This window comes from Haemaphysalis longicornis, unplaced genomic scaffold, assembly GCF_048455015.1.
Source record: "Haemaphysalis longicornis isolate Haplotype H1 unplaced genomic scaffold, Haemaphysalis longicornis Haplotype H1 scaffold_15, whole genome shotgun sequence".
Taxonomy (NCBI): Eukaryota; Metazoa; Arthropoda; class Arachnida; order Ixodida; family Ixodidae; genus Haemaphysalis; species Haemaphysalis longicornis.
In genome coordinates, this window is record NW_027526257.1 from 12,000,103 (window position 1) to 12,023,595 (window position 23,493).

Sequence of the window (23,493 nt, forward strand, 5' to 3'; positions counted from 1 at the left end):
TAAAACTGGGTCAGGCACATGAAAACGTAAGTTAATAGACGGGGGAACTTACTCGTGCACTTTCTTTTAAATGTAGGAAGCTCAGCTACCAGACATAAAGCAGGATGCCTCAGTCCAAGCGGTTAGCGTTGTTTCAATTTTTTGTTGAAACATTTCTCCTTGCATACAAGCAAAGCCAAAAGATGCATGCATGCGGGTCAACATCAGAGCTTACTGTACCTGCTTACCACTGCCGCATACATGTAAGAAAAACGGGCAAAATTAAACTGTGTACAATCGCACTGAAAAACTGGATGGGATATAGTAGACGGAAACGTTTGGTTCAATTGTCAGCAAACAAGTCATTGTTAGTCATAAAATAAAATCTGCGAGAGATATGAAACGTATGATGTTTCAGTTAAAACACAAATTTATTTTGCTGCAGTGCTCCTTGAAAGACAACCAATTGCAGTATCAGTGGGCTATGCATCTTAGAGGTAGCAAAATCGCCTGCAGTTGCAAGGAAACAAGTGGGCCACTCTCACATTATTGTGTAATAAAGTTGTATCTCTCTCATTTGCGAGTCCAGAATAGTTCTTAGCAGTTTGCGGCCATGCGTGAGGGCTGATCCCGCAGTAGGCATTCCATGGGCAGAAATTAAGTATGGAGCTACTCTTTTTCAACTGTCACCGCTGTTTCTTGGCCAGAAGCAAAAGTGTGTGCATGAGAAGCAGTAACTTAACAGCATGAAAGTCTGAATTCATTTCAACGTATTACACGAGTGTCTTCAACTCTCACCGCCGCTTCATGGCCAGAAGCAACAGTGTGTGCATGAAAAGCAGCGACTTCTTAGCATGAAGGCGTGAATTCATTTTCACGTATAAGAGCCTTTGATTCTTGCGTAGCTTCCTAGCCAGAAGCAACAACCCACCCTTTCGAAGGGTTGACACAGCAAGCACCTTAAAGTCGTAACATCTAAACGTTCGAACCTGCTAAGCAATCTTTTCCAATTTTTACACCCAGGAAAAAAAGAGTGTGTTTGAAAAGCAGCACCATGACACTCCGAAGGCTTGAAGTTAAACCATCTTGATATGCGGCATTGTTGTTTTCTATTCTTACCACAGCTGTACAACCAGAAGCAATAGTGTGTGCTTCGAAATCAGTGACATGGTACTCTTAAGGGGTGACATATACCATTTGTATCTGCTACAGAAGTGTTGGCAATTATTACTACAGCTCTTCACCCTAAACAAGATTCAGCCACTCTATGAAACCTATGCCACTCTTGTCACCATTTCCGAAGCAATAACAACATCCCCTGTGGTACTGTGGTTTTCTTTTTTCTCTCTCTCTCTCTCTCTCTCTCTCTCTCTTTGCAATTGCGATTTATCAATGAACCATTCGAGTTCAAGACAGCCTTGTCGAACGAAATAAAGGATAGTTGCGGCAACATGATAGCTGATATCTTGCATGTATATAGAAATATGTAAGTGTGGGGAAAAGGTGTTGAATCAAAATGAACTAAAGCGCTATGGGAAGTCTCTCGAACATTTGCCCCACCCTATAGAATAACAATGGTTTATCTGCCATAAACATTGTAAACCCTTTTAACTTGAATGTAAACTCTGTTGTAAAACTCCGTGAAATATTCAGAGAAGAAGCACAAGAATTTAAGCATTAAACCACAGCCACCAATACAAAACAAAACGGCAATTAACAATTTTTTATTATTGGTGAAGGCCATCACACAAACTCTCTTAATGGCAAGATAAACTGTTGGTTTAGTCCTGTGAAATCCGAAATACATGGAGCTATATTAAAACAAGTTTAATACCTACACTTCTGAGAGATTCCAACACTGCAGACAAAATACAAGGCAATCTGAGCTCAGTCCACGCATTCAGTTTCTTTCATGCCACTTTGATTAGCAAAGGGCACATATATATACAAACCAACACGATATACAACGCAGCGCACATAAGCAGTTTTCGCCATGTATAGAAAACACATGAAGTCCTGCGGCGGGGCCACACACTTCCAGCTTTATGCAATGACTGAGTTCAATATCAAGCAATATCACACTGCGACTGTTTATTTACCCTCTTACAAGCAGCCACAATCCAGTCACTGCATTTGATTACGTGATCAATATTCGCGCTCGTTCATACTATTTTTTTTTTGCTGTATAAGCTACGCAGTCTCAGATGACTGTGCGCGAACGTTTTGTTCTTGTAACATCTCTCGAATAATGCTGTAACCATGCTTCCTTACGTCAGGTAAAAAAAGAAAAAAAACATCGTTGCTTCGGCTGTACCTCGACCAGGCAGAGCAACATGCGCTGCTGATGTCAATTAGTAATGAACGGTACCGTCCGCTGTTATAAGTCAAGTATAACCCGATACTTAATCACGCGTAAAGTTGTAGGGCCAGCCGCACGTATGCGACAAAAACAACACGCCCCACACGCGAGCACAACCCTGCACGGCGTCAGGCCAGACGGGAACAAACTACGTAGGCATAGCGCTCTACAACGGGCGCAGCTTACGTTCACAGCACGAAAAAATAACCCTTGCAACTGGTCAACGCTACTGTCGTAGAAGAAAGCCACTCATATTATTCCCACAGAGAGATTGCGTTACGCGAAAACACTCTCCACAATCCCTCCAGCAATCGTCCAGCCTTGATGTTTTCGGTTGATTGTTGACGACGGTGCGCACAAAAACAGACCACCACAATTTTCTGATGTACAAATCACTACAAAGGCGTACACGAAACAAGCAACGATCACGAAACAAACGCGTTCTTGATGCACTACAGCACAATCGCAACGCGCGTACAGCGCTTAGGTGCCGTCAAGGTCATTGACGCTTGACGACGCGACGGCGGAACGGCGGTCGGAAAGCATGCGTGGCCATATTAGAAGTAGTTCTCCTTCCAAACCTTCACCAGTGACGTCACGCTAACGGCGAGACGCCGTCGGTTGCTGATGGGCACAACTTCCCTTTGATGTGAGAACTGCCGCTGCAGAGTTAAGCTGTCACGGACTATAGGGTAAAAAATCGTGATGTCCTGTAGGAATTCCGGTCCAATAAAAAGTGACCCTAAGTATAGATACTTAATGTCGTATGCTTGGGAAACGCAGTGAACTAGGTGAACGTCGTGCAAAAAAAGATATTAATGTGATTGGCTGGAGGTACCTAAGCATTTAGACAGATAACCGCGAAATCTAGGTTGGTAGGTTACGAGGATTTCTGCACTAAAACCAGCACGTATTTCCACTAACCATTCTCTCAGAAAGCCACGAGATGGGCGGCAAATAAATGTAGGTGAGAAAAGCGCCAACAATATTAGAAAGATATAAAAAGGACTGCATAGTCATTTCAATGTACAATTTCTCCAATGCTGGAAACAACGCTGAATAAGTATGAAGGGTCACTAATAGAGTTTAGTAACTCCGCATAAACTTTGTTAGGTTTACATGTGAAACATATACAGTCTACTAAATTCGCTTCGAGCAAAAAAACATTTCATGTTTGTCCTCAGAGTTTGTTAGAGTGCCGTTCATCAAGTTGTATACATTTCCGGTTTCGTTGTAGAAAGCCATCCGTATTTTATCTTTGATTCTGAAAAAAGCAAAAAAATGAACTTTAAATAGTGAGCTATCATGAAACAATAACCTGAGAAAGCCCGGTAAGTTTTGCTAATATATTTTAAGAAATTTTGTTTTTTCTTAAAATAAAATATAATATCTGCTTCCCCAATTAATATGCGCTCATTTTGATACTATATGTTCTTTGGCAGACAACAAAATATCTGGTGTCTCTGGCGTCACGCGTTTGTTTTTCTCCGGCAGATTTGAGTTAAAAACAAAGCCTTTTTGGATGATGTTTTCGTCGATCACTGCCGCAAAATTAGTGTTCGAAACTCCTGGCTTCCTACCCCAGTATTTGAGTTGGTGACGTTACCTTAGTCATTTCATTTGATCGTCTAACATTTGGAGCAAAGGTGAAAAGACATGCTTACTTCGTGGTACGTAACATAAACACCGTCCACTTTCAACTACATTTAACGGCTCTTTCTTTGTAATAGTCTATTACCTGTCAGCTACTGCATAGGAGCAGGTTGCTTCATAGATACAATTTCTGACAGTTACTTAGAGAACACACAGCCGCCAACTGTCGACGGTAGGGTATCTTCTAAGTCTCAAAATCAGTTCACAAATGCGTGATTTGGGAACTAGCGCATCGTTCGTTCGTTCGTACTGAATTCAATGAAATCAATTATCACCCAGAAAAATATAGCCAATGCGTTGAAAAGTATTACAGAGACGAAATATACCTTTCCACACTGCTGAAATCAATTGAAATAGTATACGCTTATTTCATGAAATGATCTTTTGTCAATTTCAACTACTCAGTACCGTAATGTATGTAATACGGCAGAGTGAAACAAAATAGCACCAGAAAATCCCGGTGACGACTGTACTGTATAAAAAACTCGCATAGGCCTGACAATTAAAACGACAAATTGAGAATATATACCGATTCCAGTAAAAATTTGAGCCGCTGAAATAACGCCGGTGATTAGTGTTATTTTGTGTATTGAGTATTTTAAACCAATAAATGGCTGTTATAACTACAGATTGAATGGTCAACTGGCCACGAATCATTAAAAGGGAATGAGTCGGCATACGAGACAACTTGCACCCATTCATGTAGAGCCCTTTTTCAAGAGGGAGACTACCGACATGCTTACGAGATGCGTTTGCGAAAATACGCTGATATACTCGCACATGGCCGGAACGGCCGCCCACTGTGCGCAGAACCCCACATATAGCTATCCACAACTAAAGCTGCCCTATTCCAGCCACTGCCGACAAACTCTTACCTCGCAATACCATGCATCATGCAATGTACCCGGCAGTCTACCCCGCTTTTTGCAAATACTGCGGGCACCCTGGCACGCTGTACAACTTGGTATGGTGGTGTCAACAAACCCAATCTCTTTCTCGCGATCACCAACATACATACGAGGGGCGCAGGGCTGACCAGCTGTGACCTCTCCTCCCACCGTAGCCTGGTGGAGTGATCCCCGTTTCGAGTGCAAAACGGGGTACCACGGACTAGAGAAAACCCCCCAGGCGAGTCCCGACATCACGACTAAGTCTCCCTCCTCATCCGTCTCCTATTGTCTATAAATTGGGAGTAACGACAGAGTTTTTATTCCTGAGCTAGCAATAAAGGGAGAATCATAAATAATTATGCATTATTTTATTGCAGAACTGTAAACGCCTTCTTAGGAACAGACAGACATCTCTCTACGTTGTTTATGCCTCTGTAAATGTTTCTGAAATTTGGGAGATTGCTGCGCGGTTTGGACGAAATGGGGGCTTAAATTACCTGTGATGAAGGCTGCGATAATAGATGCCTCGGAAACATCGATGTCCACTTGGATGCCTTAGCTTTTGTAAAATGAGAGGTGACAGCAGGAAACAGGAATGTCTAAGTGCGTCTTATTAGCCGAGGTACCACTTGGTCTCCAACTCGTGGTCCTAGGACTGTATGCGTGCCGTTTAATGTTTGCGGCATGCCCATTCAGAAATGAGTGGAAACAAAATCCACTCCTCTTACGTACCATTGCCTCGGCTGGCTGAGCTCATCTGGGTTTGTTTTAGTTTAAGGGACAGGATGTTGCAGAGTCGTGACGTCCTATGCATCCATTGTACTAGCAACTGATTCAACTGTGCGCCCACGGCTCACGGTCGACTGTTGAAAGTTTAGGTGTGGCCTTTCACTTGGTATGAAATTGAAACAACGATTTTCTTCGGCATCTATGACATCCAGGCACATGCGGAACCACCGCGCTTGCGTTTTGAGCATGCATAGGGGAGGGCAAAGCACGAACATGCACGCCTGAGCGGTTTGCCTGCCGGGAAGTATTTTATAAAGTTGTTCATCAGAAGATTTTTTGGGTGTTGTCTTTATTGCCTTTACTTTTTATCACTTTTCGCTTACGACGAGGAAAAAATAAAAAATTAAAATCCGGGATCTTTGCATTCTACAGTACGAGAGTTAGGTTTGTTTCCCTTCATTACTGCGCATTCCTTCCAATTCCACGGTTTAAACATACCTAAATCGACAATGGTTACGAAATACCAGCCCCGTTATTTCATTTTGTAAAATCTTCACGAGAACTCCAAGCAGAAATCAGAAACCTGTTAGCGACAGATACTGACGGGTTGACTTACAAAAAAAGCTTTTATTTAGCATGCGCGTACTTTCTCCCATTCAGGCCGCCATTCTTAGTCATATTAATTTATATATGGCTATTGTTCAATTAAAGTAAATCTTAACCGCAAGGCACGGATCGTCGTTGTTGTAGAAGGCTCACTTGGAACGCCGCAGCATGTACTGGCACCCACGTACTATTCGTTTTGTTTCCCAGGAAGGTCTCTTCAAACGCGCATGCATTTTCACCTGTATGGCTTTTATTTAGAATATGCGCACTAGCATGTTGAGCCGTCACCTATAAATTACTCGTGGGACAGGAGAACAACGAATCCTGTGTATCAATCCAGGTTCGTGCATTCATGACGTACGCATGAGACATCTTACCGACGCAGTGACATTCTCCAGGTGCCTCAACTCTTCAAAGTGATGACATAACAGCTCATGCGTAGAACTTTTACTAGTGATCCTATATGGTATAGGAGAGAAGTTACAAGTTTTTTGTGTTGTTGACCAGTGCTGTGTATATGCTCAGTATGCTGAGTATATGCTCAAGTATCGCATATTACGCCAGAGGAGGGGAGGTACGAAAAATGTTTTCATTGGTCGTGGTATTTTTATAAACACAGGAAAGGGTAAAATTAAATTCAGTGCTGTTTCTGCGCGGAACCACCATGACCACATCAGACACAGCTCTGTGCACAACAACAAAGGTGTTCTTTGGCGGCGTCTGAACACACTTCCCTGGCTGGTAACTATAACGTGTTGCCATTATTTGACATTGAACTATGGCCCGATAGCCGGTGGTTATGCTAGTCTGCCACTGCTCAATAAGGCATTGCGAAAATGCGGGCATTACGTCACTCGCCCGTTGACAGATAGGAATAGCTAATAGTTATATAAGTAGCACGCAAGGACTTGTAAAAATAGTTTCTTGCTTTCAACATAAAAAGCACCATTTGCACCGATCTTCGGTACTAAATAAATTGGGTTGCTACCAGAATCACTAGTTTCTGTTAACACGGTTTAGATGTCATTATGGTTTGCTGATAACTTTTACTAATTGAAATACAAAAAGGTAAGCATTTTTGCCTAACCAGCTGGTAGAACACCGTTAAGGACTACACCGCGAAGGAAATTTCAAGAAATTGAACGCAGACGAATTGAAAAGGTAAAATCGCTAATAATGCTCAGAAAAACTACTCGCCCTAGAGGACTGAAATTTTGAAGAACATTCCTATTATGCCTGATATACTCACACGGCTAGATATAAAAAATATAGCTACGAGAGTGAAAAGCTTAAAGTACTTTCATTTATGAATTCTTATTGATATCGGAGTCCAATTGACATATCGGTTGGGTACTGCGGTTATCGGTAACCCACTGAAACATTGAAAAAGGGTTTTCGATGGGTTTTTCGAATCCAATAGTATCACGTGCAATCTCAAGATATATTCAATTACGTATTTTCACGGTTCCTTAAATCAGTGCAAAACACTTTCATATATCTAAATTAATCTTGGTTACAACTACAGCCTGCGGTGAAGAAGGGAGCGTCTCGCTGGCGTATCGTAAAGGCTCGTCGCCCCAGGGCGTGTCCGTGGACCAGCGAAGACTCCGTGGTCCCGGGAGGACACATGGAATCGCCATCAGGTGCGGCTCCAGGACATCGTGAAACCAGAAAGCTCCATCACTAGTGGAAGGCGCGCCGTTGCAGGGCGAGGCCCAGCCACATCGCACAGCCACATCACACGGCCTAAGGCGCCTGGACACGCCACTGCGTTCGGGTCCGGAGTTCCCAACGAAAAACCATCTTGGCTTCATGTGTAGTCGCTTCGAGGGCGGTAACGGAACTCTCTTGCCTGACCATTACGCTCCTACGTCCCCAAAGCCAACTCCTGCGCCGTTTCGTGGACATGTGACGGTAACTACACCGCAACCACCCATGAGAATGTTTACTTTTCTTTCTGTTCCACTGCGAGGGACTACGGACCCGATTATGCAAGTGTATGCATCGAGCGCTGCATTAAGTGCAGGAAGAGATGGCATTGTAAGTTTTGCTACTTAGCTGTACGTTGCTGTCAATAATTTCTAGTTGCCTCTGCGCCACCTTTTTTTCTGTAATTGTAAATATACTCGCGCCTTTCCGCTCTGAGCCTTGAGTACCATGCAGTTTCTTTACCATGTACCTATCTACTTCGTGTTGTTTCTTTGTCACACGCCAACAAGGACCTCCCTTCAATCTTAAAAGTGGGGCACAAAAATTCGAAAACAAAATTTCAGATTTTTTTTCTCACGAATGTTGAACGGAAAATTTAAAACTAATGAAGCGCAAGGGGACTTAAAACAGCAGTTTAGCGAAACTCCTGCGTTCGCCAGAAATATCAAACAAAGATGATTTAGATACCCTCTTCGCATAACCGCTGTACCTCTCCCCATCTGAAGTCTTGTTATATTTTCCTCTTGCAACTTCTACAACAAACGATGGTTCAATACAATTTAACTTTACAATGTTGCGCGCCACCTTTTTGTACAGCGCGCGATTCTTGGACGCTGCTTTTCACGCGTCGTATTTTTTTTTGCTTTGGTAATAAAATATACACAAGTTTTGCAATCAAACAAATTTTGGTCGTGATTATGGTGGCCCGAACAACTTTCTTCCTTGTTTATTCAGGTCAACAAACGCTGTGGTCTACGAAAAGTTCTGTTATGTAACGCAGCAAACATGGCTATGCAGCGAAGCCATTGAGTGAACAAGAACAATGCAAAACACACTCTCCGCCGGTGCAGACTAAATGTGTGCTGCAGCAAGACATTATTTCAGACTGAACACCTAAACCTTTGTTTGCTCTTTTTTCATTCAGCCATTCTTATTTCATTCAGCGAAGAGATGACGCGCATAGTTAGTTCACACGGTGAAAATGTTTAGTGCTACAGCTAAAGCGTTTAATGTAAAGCGCATTCCAAGAACTTTTTAGGTCTTCTTCACCTTGTGGGCACCAGCCATTTGAACCTGCACATTGGAAAGGTACACTAAATACTGAATTTATGGTTTCCTTTTGAAAGTAGCTGGTCTACGGAGCTGGCAAATATAACGTAACGAAAATCGAACAGAGAACATTGATGGAAACGGTGGGGTTATCGGCATGTCTGGGTTAGTGCATGGGTTAACGACGTTGTATCTGAATTAGGTGAATGCAAAGCGTTGCAGAAAGCGCAGTGGCAAGATCACTGAAAGTTATGGGAAGGCTAGTGGATTACGATTCCCGTCATCGGTCTAAGGGCACTGAGTTTCTTGCCATGTGATATAAAAAACACGGCCTGGAGAGACGCCATTTAAAGTGGTAATGGCAATTTGAAAAATTTGAGGTCAGTGCACGGAGGCTACAGCAAAAGCAGTACATGAGCACCTTTTTTTTTAATAGAGATCAAGTTGAGCCGAGGAAACACCCAAATGGGATGGGAACAAGCGAATAGCTTGATGAGATTATTACGAATTACAAAACAATGGTGTGCGCAATCATACATTACTGAGTAAAGGGACAGACAACCGAATTTTGTCTCGTATATGTTCGTAGCTCATATGAAAGCCAGAGTTTTATATAGCCCGGTAACCACAAGCAATTTCTAAACAAAATTGTCGGAAATAATTTTAATTTGGCAGCAAACTTCTGAAATCGGAAGGGTGGCGTTTCGTAGTGTCGAAAATTGACACTACAACATGTCTCCCTGTCACGTGACCTGCAAACCTAGCAGCTACTGTAACTGCTGAAATTTTTATTTACGTATTGAAAACCTTTGAACACAAGTATTTTACAAGGTTAAATTGTATATGTATTTCTAAACAATATTCTAAAATTTAAAAGGCAAGCCGCCCGCCGTCGCTGGATGCCTCTCGCATGCCTCTCAGTTCAGTGTGGCTAACTGAGCCTCCGTGCCCAGAATCAACGTCAGCGTTCAGAAAACAGACACAGCGAAGGAGCTTTGACAATTCTGCATGTTAAGGGGCGTTTGTTCTGCAAAATATTTGATTGCAGTGTCCAAATACGCCAACGGCAGCTTAAAAAAAACCGTTGCGCCCGGTGAGAATCGAACTTCCCACCTCCACAACGTGAAGCCAAATTCTACCTATCGTCTATCGTCTATCCCAACAGATGGCGCATTCGTGCAAAAGAGACTGTTGCATTACAAAAAACACATAAAGGAAATGGAAAGCCTGCGATTCAAACTATTAAACTAGGAACAAGTTTTTAAATATCGTTTTTTATTTCGCATACAGACAAAATTATGTTGCCGAGCTACTATATATGTCATGGTTGCCAGCATTATTTTGGGAGCGACACACATGGCATGTATATCTAAAAATTTCGTTTAAAAAGTTTTAGGGAGTTATCAGCAAAACCGTTTCTCGTCAAGACGTTTTAAGCGATTCCCTTCTTTTTGGGATCGAGAATATATACTCGGCAAAAATTGGTTGTCTGTCCCTTTAAGGTAAGAAGGGAAAAGGTTTGGGCGTGTTTGTTCATCGCCACACGAAAACAAGCGCTAAATAAAAACAAGGGACGAGGAGCAGACGGGACAAGCGCTGACTTTCAACAAAAAGTTTATTGCCGCTCCAGCGCTTATAAACAAGTCTGGGAGCACGAAGAGAGGGGAAAAGAAAGGGATGATGTTTCCCTTTCTTTTTCCCCTCTCTTCGTGCTCGCAGACTTGTTTTTAAGCGCTGGAGCGGCAATGAACTTTTTGTTGAAAGTCAGCGCTTGTCCCGTCTACTCCTCGTCCCTTGTTTTTATTTAGCGCTTGTTTTCCGTGTGACCTTTAAGGTAATGTCCACAAAAAGCAATAAACCCTCCCATTTTCCTGTTTCAAAGAAACCAGGGCCTTGCATACAACAAATACACGGGCATATGTCGACGCCTTCCTCTGAGTGTGTACCGCCTCGAATGCTCTTATTTGCCTGTTTTTCTCAATGCTCAAATCAACGCAATTTCAATTACAGTGACAATTATGCCAGTATTGTAGTCGGTGAAATGAACGTGGTTGCTTTGATTGCGGAGTCTCTTCTTTTGCAACAATACGAGGATGCATATCTTATATTACGACATTTTTTGAAAGTACATCAAATATTGCGTACCTAATTTTAAGTTTTATTATGGCTTCGACATGTATCACACCGAGAAACCGTTCAGCATCATTGATTTTCTTTGTCACAACCACCAATTACTAATAACCCTTGCCACGACAAAGCATGAGTTACGTATTTTGTATGTTATCAGTGTCTCAGCGGTGTCATTTATTAGCGATAATCAGAAAAGCTCAATTACTTTCAAAGGGCTGTTCAAACTTACCTTCTTGTTTGGGTGGTGTAGTTGTAGTAGAAGAACCATCTATAGTATGCATCCTTTAGGTGATGGTATTTTATGATCCTGTTTCCAGTTTCCATGCATAATACATCGGTATCACGAGACGAAAAGTTGTGAGTGCTCCTCAATAAATAGAAGTGAATGTCTCGTTTCGAGAAGAACTGAAATACCCCATTTAAAAATCAAAATTGTACCAATCAAAAGAAATATTTCGCCTTAGAAAATTTCCCGCCGGTTTTATTAGCAGATTTGACAAAAAAACATAACGGAATACCAAAACAATCAAGGCACGTTCATGGATTAAAATAAAATGCGCAGTTGAAACGCCATGCAGCAGTTTTTCGCGTAACTTATAAGAACTCTTCGGTAAAAGGGTAATAATAAATGGAGCTACCAAACGTCTTAAATTTCACAGAAAAACTGCAGTTTAGACCAGATGTGGAGATTCAGATGTAGAGACCAGATGTAGAGATTCCGCGTTTTTACTCATCACCAACATTGTCAGCATTCCATTGTCACCTTTCCATCATCACCTTTTCATTGATTTATATAACAATTAGCGTCGCATCCTTGTGCGTCCTGCAAATGTCGTCGAAAGACGACAGCATTCTGCCGACCTTGCCCCGTAACTGCTTGACGTGTTATATCCATCTACCTCCCACACTGTAACTTGCTGTTTCGCTCAAATCAATGAAGATTTGCGAACTTGCATTTCACCCCGTTTGTGTGGCTTCGCAATCCGTCAGGACTTGTGGTCTTAGCGCTGAAGCCTCAGGCATGAGAATCTGGCCTCAGCCGTGCTTCTATTTCGTTATTAAAAAAGGTTTTGAAGGAATTCTTGTTTAGTATTTTGTTGCTAAAACGAACCATACGTTCTTTAGCAAAACATAAGAAACCTTTTTTTGGTATATATATTCGTCCGAAGTTCCCTTAAAATAACCTCTTTGTGGATGAATGTTGCAAATATTCTCTAAAGGTTTACGTATACTCAACTGTAGGAGTTTTGCCTTTACAAACTTGTAATATAGGAATCCGCTCTTTTTGGTTCAACTGGTAAAAAAATTCACACACAAACACTGAGATAGGCAGTAACCAGAGACGCGATATCATTTACAGAGTCGAAAGGGTAAGTGACCAGACATGAGTTCGCAATCTGCTGTACTTCAGTCGGGCTGAAGTGTTTTCAGTCTGGTCGAGCCAATGTTTTTCTGCCATGGACTCATGTTATTATTTGAATTCCGGGTCGTCTTTATTTACCATGTACCTGGGACAACCAAATGTGTTCTGTGGGCACTGTAATTTACTTTCTACCCATAAGACCACTACAGCATCGGAAAGCGGGAGTTTTCAGCCTGAAATGTCAGTGTCATTCCGACATTTTAGGTACACCAGCGTATAAACAGGATAAAAATTCAAAAGTTTCCAGCTTCTTTTGTATTCATTTGCCAGCCCCTTTATGTACAACGTTTTTCTTGGCACTTCCGCTTGTAAACGCTTGGCGTTAGAAGTATAGTGAATTACAACTTTGTACTTCCAAAATCACTTCTTTTGTTAAGCCAACGTTACTTCAGGATACTGTTATGTGGACTGTTTTGAGCACGTTTTGTACATTTTTACCAACAGGTGTAGCACAGAATTAGCGCACTGAAAATTTCAATTGCGATACGGCACGTGCACCTATATTATTTACAACAGAGAGCAAAAGTCAGCATTCAATGCGAGCAGCGGCCAAAATGTGTTGCAGAGCCACCACGCGAAAGATTGTGGGCTTCCGAATCACTGTCTGTGCTTCCTGTTTTACTTGCACGCACCTTCCTTTGCAAACTGGTGGTGATGCAGCGTTGGTAAGAGACAACGTAAATGTGACGCTCTGGCTATGCGTATGTAACACGATTTAAAACCACTGCGGTGATGCCAGACTGAGCGGAGGAATCGGCCTATAGCGATCTGTTCAACAGTGTGTCCCTTTTTTGCCGCCTGTTACGAGCTCTGAATGCAACCGGCTTCTTTCAAACAAGGCCTGAGCATATTCAACGCTCGGCTACATGTTACGACAGTTGATGAAGCATAAAGATAATAACAAGATGTAAAAACCAGAAAAAGCTAATCCTAGCATAAACTCCCCGTGAGATAACAAATTCAAATTTATCCGCCTGCCGCGAAGAATTTGCACATACTTCAAACACGCACAGCGGAAGAGACACCAAAAGGTATGTGTGTTTACCAAGAGTGTTGCGGGCGCCATCTTGCAGATAGCCGTGTCACCGAGTTTCTCCTCCCAATTCAATTTATGCATGTATGTATGTATGTATGTATGTATGTATGTATGTACGTATGTATGTATGTGTGTGTGTATGTATGTATGTAATGCTCGTATGCATGTATGTATGTAATTATGTATGTATGTTTCCATGTATGAATGTATGTATGTATTCCCGTGAACCATGCATTGGATTTATTTATTTATGTTTTTGCTTTCATCGCCCGGCTCCGCCTAGTCTGTGTTATATGTTCCCGGAGTGAAGGGATTTTCGATTCCTTCTTTTTATTGCCGCACGGATTATTCCCTTTGATAGGGAGAATGTTTCCCGCTAAAGCCACTAGTTTAAAATAGTCTTCTTTTATCTACAGTGTTCTCGATGTAATTCGACGGTTCGAGAAATCCCCGAGCTGAAAGATATATTGCCGCACCGCCGACGCCGCGGCATTCGATTCGCGGACGCTCGCCTACGGACGTCACTTTGTTGACTGCTGCTTTACCGCGTCCGTATTTTTTGGGTTGTTAGAGGAGCACAAGTTCGCACCAATAAACTTGTTTTTTCTTCAAGGAAACTCTGTCTTCTTTGGCTTCGTGACATCTTGTAGAAATGTTGGATAACGCACCCTTTATGCTCTCTGCTTGTCCTGCAAGCCGATAAGCCAGCCAAAGCCGAGCAAGCCGCCGACTTGAAGGTTTAGCGGCCGCGTTAGTTTCGGTTTACATTGTGTTCTTTCACCCCCAGGGGGCGCGTCTGTTTTTTATGTACATATTCGATCTGTTAAATACAATAAACGTCTTTCGTACGGTGGTGCTGCCGGTGCTCAAGTCCGTCGCAAACACCACATTGGCGACGAGGATGGGATAACAACACGTCAAGCTACCTTCAGCATCGAGTGCTGTCGGGATCTGCCCCGCCATGAATTTCTCCGGCATTGCTCCGCCGCCGCCGTTCCTCCCGGCGCCCGGCCGTCTGTCACTTCCCTGGGAGGAGTGGGAGCAGACATTCACAGTCGACCTTCTAGCGTCCGGTGCAGCAGAGTTCCCTCCAGAGCGACGCAAGGCCATGCTTCTGCATCGTTTGGGGGTGGAAGGGCAGCGTATTTACCGTGCTTTAGCTGCAGGGTCAAGCGCCTGAGCACCAGCACCAGCAAGCGCCGCACCACCGGCAGTACAAGAGAAGCCTCCCGCGCCCGCTACTGACGAGTACGAGTGTGCACTCACAGCCTTACGGTGATGAGTGCAGTTTTCGACGTCGTGCAACGTCGTCGTCGAGCGTCATCGGTTCCAACGCCGCAGCAAACACGCAGGCGAGTCCGTTCATGACTTTGTTGCTGCTTTACGGGAGCTCGTCTGTTGCTGCTTTCGGGAGCTCGTTTCATTCCACGCTTGGCCCAGGTGGTCGAGCCTATGCGCGTCCTGCTCCGCAAGATGATCCGTTCATATGGTCAGCCGAGGCAGACAGCAGTTTTCGGAGGGTCAAGAAAATGCTCTCTTCAAGTACAGTTCTACACATGTTCGATCCCACACTTCCAGTGATCGTGTCGACCGACGCTTCCGACTGTGGGTGGGGAGCCATTCTGCAGCAGCAAAATGGCCAAGAGCTCCGCACAGTTGCTTTCGCGTCTCTTACCTTGTCATCAGCGGAAAGAATGTACTCGGTCGGCAAACGCGAAGCATTGGTATGCATTTGGGAGTGCGAACGATGGCACACTTACCTTTGGGGTCGCCATTTCAAGATACGAAAGGACCATCAGGCGTTGGCATCGTTGCTGTCGTCGCAATGACGTAGAAGAAGGCCACTCCGAATTGCACGCTGGAGTGCACGACTCCTATGTTACAATTTCACGGTCGAGTACCGCAAGGGGTCCACCAAAACGGTTGCAGATGCTCTTTCTCGGCTGCCAGCTCCTACGGCGGAGGCAGAGCTGGCCAAGGAAGAAGAAATTGCGTCGTTTGTCGAGCCGGCTTGCGTGATGAAGGAATAATTCAAGCAAGCCGTCCTCAACGATGGCTGTCTGCAAACTGTCAAGTCGTTCGTGCTCGGTTCTTGGCCACCACAAAAGTCCGTACCAGAGGAGGCAAAACCTTTATACTCTGTGCGCGAAGAACTTTCTGTTGTTGATGACCTTCTACTGCGCGCAGAGCGCCTCGTTGTTCCGTCCTCGCTCACAGCTCAATTCATCGCCGTCACCCACGAGATACATCCGGGCATCACGCGCACGAAGGCGAGACTTCGTGAGCTGTTCTGGTGGCCACGAATGGACAAGCAAGCTGAATCTGCCGTGAAAAACTGCCACATCTGCCTGGAGGCAGTTAAGTTCACCAAAACATCGCCAGCGCCATTGCACCCTGTCGACTGGCCTGAAAGGCCATGGCAGAAACTGGGCCTAGACATTGTTGGCCAATTGGAACATGCACCTCACAATAGCCGATTTGCTATAACGTTGGTCGATTACCATTCCAAATAGCCAGAGATACATTTTTGCAGTGAAGTGGCCACAAGCACCGTGAAAGACTTCTTAAGCAGTGTTTTTGCCCGTGAAGGATACCCGGGGGAGATTGTTTGCGACAATGGGCAGCAGTTTACTTCACGTGAATTTAAAACCTTTCTTCGAAACCGAGCCATCAAGCTGTCGCATTCATATGTACACTACCCCCAGGCGAACGGGAAAGTCGAGAGTTTCAATCGAACTTTGAAGAAGTTCATCCAAGTTTCACTCCTCGAAAGGCGACCTATCCGCAAAGCAGTCATGGGCTACCTCGCTATTTACCGCTGTACTCCACAGGCCACCACTGGGGCTGCCCCAGCAGTTCTGCTGCATGGGCGAATGTCCCGAACCAGATTGGATGTTGTGGGGTTTTCGGCACCAGCGTTTGCAAAAGACCCAGCAAAGGAACTTGCGCGACTGCGCCAAAGGGTCCGGCTTCAGCAACAAAGCAGCAAAGAGTACACGGACCGGAGGAGAGCTGCCAAGAAGCCGACGATAGCTGTGGGTGATTTCGTTCGATTGAAGAACCCGTCCGTTTGCTTCAAGGGGGATCGCTCCTTTTCCTCGCCAAATGAAGTGTTGGAGAAGAGGGGACCTGCCGCTTTCCGACTTGCAGACGGCCGCACATGGAACGCCTCCAAGCTGACCATACCAACGTTCGGAGCTACCTGCACCGCAGCTTCCGGTTCGAGTGCCGCAGCCTGCCCTGCCGCCACCGCCCTCTCCCGGGTCGCAGCCGCCGCCCACTGGCGCACTGTAGCCTGCCATACCGCAGTCGCCTGCTCCTGATCCGCCGCTGCCTGTTCCGGAGCCTGCCGTGCAGCAGCCGCCTTCTCCTGGGCAGCAACCGGGGTCTCCTGGCGTGCTCCAGAGCTCTACGAGCTCACTAGCATCTCCGGCCGTGCACCGTCCCCGTCGGCTGTCCCGAGAGCGCCGGCCACCGGCCTGGCTCAAAGACTATCAGACGCACTAGTTGTCGGTGTGTATAGCACAGTGTGTATGTAGAGTGTAAATATGTATGTGTATACAACGTGTAAATATGTGCAGTGCATGCATGGGGGTTTCTAACACTTACTAACAACTAATAACTAAATATAAGGGAGGGAGTATGTTATGGTCAGTTTCTGTTTACTTTGTGTTCTTTCACCCCCAGGGGGCGCGTCTGTCTTTTATGTACGTATTCGATGTGTTAAGTACAATAAACGTCTTTCGTAAGGTGGTGCTGCCAGTGCTTACGTCCTTCGCAAACACCACAATAGCCTCAGCCGTCAAGATGGTGTTTGAAGTCACTCCTCCCCCATCATCCTGCAACAGCCCCGGGAACCACCATCGTTACGCGGATCTCCCGGTGAAGACCCTGAGGACTGGTTGGAGAAAATGGAGCACGTAGGGACCATTAACGGGTGGCTGACGATGAAATCGTTCGGCATCTGTTCTTCAATTTGGAGGATGCCGCTGGAACTTGGTTCGAGAACAACGAAAGCTCCCTGACAGGCGGGACTCCATTTAAAAGCCAGTTTCTGAAAACATCCGCCACCGTCGTGCGGAAGGAGCGAGCCACACTTCTGCTAGAAAAGCGAACGGAACACCCCAAGGAAGGGGTAGTGATTATTGTTGATGAGATAAAAAGATTGTATCGCCGTGAGTGCCCGGAAATGACCAAAGAAGGAAAAGGAATGTTTCTTATGCGGCGAGAAAAGCAACATCTTTTCGCTTGCCGTGATCGTAACCCTTCCTAACAATGACCGAATTAGTGTCTAAAGCGGCCGCGATGGAGAAGACGCTTGAAGTTCGAACGAGGCAGTACGACCGCCCAGTCACTGATCTTGCTTCGGAGACAATCGCTGCGGAGACTATCAGCTCCAACGTACTACGCGAGACCATCCGCGTGGTGGTAAGGGAGGAACTGCGGAAACTTTTTCCGACGACGCCACAATCTCAAATTGTTTCCTTGTCTGACGTCACCCGGGAAGATGTTCAACAGGCCCTGGGAACTTCTACGCCGTCAGAAGCACCCGCGATCCCAAAACAATGACCTACTTCACGGCTCTTCCTCGACGCCGCCCTGTCTAGCACCAACCGAGGTCGAGCGCCTTTCAACTTTTCGCCGTCGCTGTATCTGTACTGATCGCCAAGCCATCAAATGAACGCCGACTTCACGCGTGGGAGGTCCCATAACCCAAGTAGTGAAAACTAAAAGCAGCAACGTCTGTAGGTAAAGTTGCATGACGGCGAAAAATGCAAACCCTCCGACGAGGCAACGACTTGCTGAGGACCATGATCTACGATTTGCCGTAATCCCGACGACCCGATATCAACCTGACGTCCCTCCTGAATTCGTGACAGCAATACAGAGCGACGTGTACCCGAAATGACCGATCCTGCCGGTGAGAAGACGATGACAACGACGACGCGCAGTGCCCAACCATGAACCCACACAAGCCTGCATACGACGTCTCAACGCGCCTAGAACTCGAGGCAGGCGAAGGCCCACGTCCAGATATCCATCGACGGCTTCAATTTAGTCACCCTCATTGACACGGGGGCCCAATACTCAGCGATAAGCGGATCATTTAATTCAGTTCTGAAGAAAGTTACGACCAGATTGGACGGTCCGCCCATACGCACAGCAGGAGGGCATCTCGTAGCAGCAAGTGGAACGTGCTCATCACGCGTCACCATAGACGGTACCACACACGCTGCCGCGTCTGTGCTTTTGACTCACTGCTCCTGCGAGCTAATTCTTGCAATGGACATTCTGATGAAAAACGGTGCAATAATTGATCTACAAACAAAGTCCATACCTTGTTCACCCGATCACTCCATAATGCCAGAACCGAACCCTGAACACCGTGCTGCTGTAAGGGTCACCGATGATCGTGCCCTCTGTTACCCGGCAAAACCTTGATTATCACAGTCTACTTGAAGATGCTGATCCTGACGTAGAAGCTATCACAGAGAGAGACCAAAGCTTGCTTCTGGACTGTGGTGTCTCTGTCGCAAGAGGGATTGCGCGCTTTAAGCAACGCCAATACTACGCGTTGGTTCGTTATGTCACGGAGGACTACCGGCATTTAAACAAGACCGCTGCAATGGCGTTCCTCAAAGAAACGCAGGAAATAAGGGACGTGATAGAGGTCGTCGACAATGATCGTGCACCGCAAGATGGCTTGAAGCTAGCTTCCACATCCCTTTGAAGTGAACACAGGGCTACCTCAAGATAAACAGAACGAATTATTGGATTTTCTGCGACGCTATATCAAGTGCTTTTCTTAGAATTCTAAATTACGTCAGACACCCCTAGCAAAGCACCGAATTTTAACCGCAGATGGAGCCAGACCTACCGGACAGTCACCGTACATCGGATCTTCACTCGGGCTAGAACCCATCGACACTTAAGTTGGCGGCATGGTCAGCGACTACATTATACAGCCATCGAAAAGCCACTGGGCTGCGCCGGTCGTACACGTGAAAAAATACGGCACATTAAGGTTCTGCGTTGAACATCGGCGACCGAACAAAATCCTCAAAAAGGACGTGTACATCACTAAAAGGACGTGTACAGGTGCAATAGCGTCGTGACACCAACCTTCATTTTTCAAATGAAAGCATTAATGATTGAAAGTATCACCCGCACAAGAGCCTCAGATTCACATTTCTTGCGATCATTCACGCATATTTTGGGAGGCAATCACTCCTTGACAATGTTACACCGGAAGGAGCAGAGCGCCTACGAATTTCACGAAAATGACAACTCCTACTTTTTGTCAATGAGTGCGGGTTGCCTAAAGACGGCGGCAACGTTTAGCGGGCTCTGCGTAGGTCACTTCGTTTTGGCGAATGTGGTCCATTCTCAGCCAACGCTTAATTTAAAATCGAGTAAAGGTACGCCTCCAGAAACAGCCTAAACGTTATCTCTTAGTTTTTACCCACATTTACGGCCCAAGCAAATCTGGAAGCTGAGAGCAGCTAATCCGAACACGCTCGCTATCTCCATATACCAATTAGGTCCATATTTCCTAAATAAGACAAATACAGTCATTTCTAGCAATAGTGCCATTGATGCATGTCATTTGATTTTTAAACTAGGGTACGGTTGTATGTATAGAAACATTTAGTATCGAAACAAGAAAACGTGATAACAATAAACGGTGAAGTTTGAGACTTATGCACCCTTATGTTTTATGCCGCTCATTTTTGCCGGAACAAGTGTTCACTAGCAAAAGTCAAGTTTGTGTGGCAGGGAATCCTCTAGGGGCACTTACTTTGTATCCGTTAACGGTATCGTTGAACACAGGAACACTACTCTTAGTGGCACCCGCAGCCACCCGCCCGACCGTGAGGAAGGATAACACGCAAAACGCCAGAGCAAACATGATTGAATACGTGTTCAAGCTTGGGTTTATCCTCTTAAATACATATTTGCGAAGAGATGACGTGGTCTAGGAACATTTTTCAGACAGGGCTATTCCTTCGTCCATATGTCGGCATAAAAAAGGGCAGCGGAGTGACAGCTCACCGTTGTACGAATATTTTATTTGGCTTCAAAAATTCCGGCATTCAAAGAATCTTGACCAATGCCACCTTTATTATTCTCACAAATAAAATGCGGACAAAATTTATTCGGCTATGAAGTTAAATTGCTGAAAAAAATTTCAGGGTATGTATTCGCCTAAAGAAAATTTGCTGCCTGTAGGCGTTGTCATTATATCAAACATTTCAAGAGTACCATCGATTGCATCAAAAATGTAAACAATAAACTTTTGTTTTATTTTTGTGCACATGATTTTGTAATGTTAGTCGTTGTCCTGATACCGAACATTTCAAGACTACCATCGATTACCTCAAAAATGTGAACATTAAACTTTTGTTTTATACAGAAGGCATATTTCGCGCACATACGTTTGTGATGTTACTCATGGCTTACTCATAAAAGTCTCGTTAAAATTATGGCTGTTACTCTCGCTACACGTAGGAAATTGACAGAAACGGAAGCGCATACCGTTTCGGCGCCTACCGACAGCGTGCCAGTCCGCGCCTCTGGACCGCGCGCCAATTAGTGTCCCCCGTAAGAGGCCCTTTCCCTCGCCGACGCCGCTTCCGACTCCGCGGTGCGATGGACAATGCGCGGGAGACGCTTTGTGGATCTTGCTGCAGAGCAGACGAAAAAGCCGCGTTCTTCTTGAGTGAATAAACCCTATTTTCAAGTGTGCCCGTGCGTCAGCTTGTCACTGACCGCGCAGACATAACAATAGGCCTGCATGATTGGTGATTGCGGTTCAGCGCACTCAACCAAAGAGCTCATGCGAAGAAACGAACTGTTGCAAATGCGTATGCCTTACGCCGAAACCGAAACCGAAACTGGTTTATTGGGAACTACTTTAGCGCAGTAACACAAAGCAGTTCGCCCCCCAACACGAAGCTTTGTCTCCGTTGCCACAGAAAGTTGTCCCCGAGTATAGCGGCAACGGGATTTGCTTTCAGAGTAGAGTTACATGATTTTGCTGTCCAAAACATTCAGAACACATTTCTTATATAGATTTTCAGAAAAATGTGAGAAGGAGCGGAAGACATTTGTTGAATGGAGAGTATGCGTGCAGCCGGGCTATGCCTATGAGACAACAACTACAAAAAATCGACAGAGAAGGAAGAGAGGGAAGTAGAGAGAAAGGGGTCGTATCAATAAGGCACCTGTCAAGGTTGCACCACGACGGGGCAACGTACCCCGCATGGGCTGCTGGTTCAGGCAGTGCGGAAGAGCAGAAAATCGCGGTTTCAAAAGGAAAGGAAAAGTATACAATAAGTTATTCAATGGGTGTGGAGACTGGTTCGGACGGATCTATGCAGGCATGAACGAGGATTGTGTTCTGAATACGCTTCAATAATCACCGCTCTCATACAAAACATTGCCCTTATTTTCCCCTGTGAAGACATGTGAATTGTCCTGGTCATGCATTTAAACATCTTAACGCAAAATTTTAAAAACCGCTTTCAAAACTCACCACGACAGCGAGGTTCGGGAATCATATCATTTATAAGTATGGGTCTGAGACGTTTGGCATTATTGAAAGTTACGGAAAACTAACGTGCTTTTCCGTCGAATAAAATTGTCAACTTCATAATTTTTATCACATTCTTCATTAATCCTACCCTTGCGCTTCCCAGAAGAATTCGCTGAAACTCGCAAATACAGCAGCTTTATTGGCATAATGCGACTCAACAATGCGATTTGTCCTTGGTAAAGATACCGCGTCCGCCCCCCCCCCCCCCCGCTAAGAAACATTGAACCCTTTGTGATCGGTGGACCCCAGCTATTTCTTTTTATTTGCGAGCTCAAGTGCACTGTATCTATTCTTTCCATTCGCACATGGCACACCCAAAATTCTATCCTCGTTTCTACCTGTATGGATCCGTCTGAACCAGCCTCCTGACCCACTCAATACCTTATTGTACACTTTTACCTTCCTTTTGAACAGCGATTGTCTAGTTTTTCGCAATGTCTGAACTTGCAGCCCATGCCGGCTCCGTTGCTCCGTCGTGGTGCCACCTTGACAGCTGCCTTGGTAATACCACCCCTTTCTCTCTCTCTCTCTCTCTCTCTCTCTCTCTCTCTCTCTCTCTCTCTCTCTCTCTCTCTCTCTCTCTCTCTCTCTCTCTCTCTCTCTCTCTCTCTCTCCTTTCTCTCGCTCTTTTTTTGTGGTAGTTGTCACATAGGCGTAGCCCGGCTGCATGCATATTCTCCATTTCCGAAACGTCTTCCGCTCCTTCTCACAGTTTTCGGCAAATCTTTATAAGAAATGTGTTCCGAATGTTTGTGACAGCAAAATCATGTAACTGAACTTTGATGAAGGCAAGTCGAGTGGCCGTTACGTAAGTAAACCTTCTTTGTTATTGTTCTTTCTGTGTATCCGACTATTTACTCATACTATTTCTGCGAGCTTTGTGACTTTCATCTCTCTCTAGACTTATATTTATGTATATATATATATATATATATATATATATATATATATATATATATATATTTATATATATATATATATATATTATTTTATACACATACACTGGTTGGTGTATGTATGAAATTTGAACACAGTAGTGACCTCAATTGTTGCCGATGTTTCGGCAGCAAAAGTTCTATTCGACAAGGTATACATGCTCATTCATTTCACGCC

At 44.9% G+C, this 23,493-nt stretch overlaps 1 long non-coding RNA gene across 1 annotated transcript; it reads right to left on the reverse strand.

Annotated features, from left to right (window-relative positions):
* Nucleotides 1–1,677: 1,677 nt before the first annotated feature.
* On the reverse strand, nt 1,678–20,689 carry LOC144165758 (uncharacterized). Its single transcript, XR_013321507.1, has 3 exons — nt 20,584–20,689; nt 11,555–11,730; nt 1,678–3,602 (listed from the first exon to the last, which is right to left on the reverse strand). It is a non-coding gene; the product is annotated as an uncharacterized LOC144165758 (long non-coding RNA).
* Between the last annotated feature and the right edge of the window lie 2,804 nt (nt 20,690–23,493).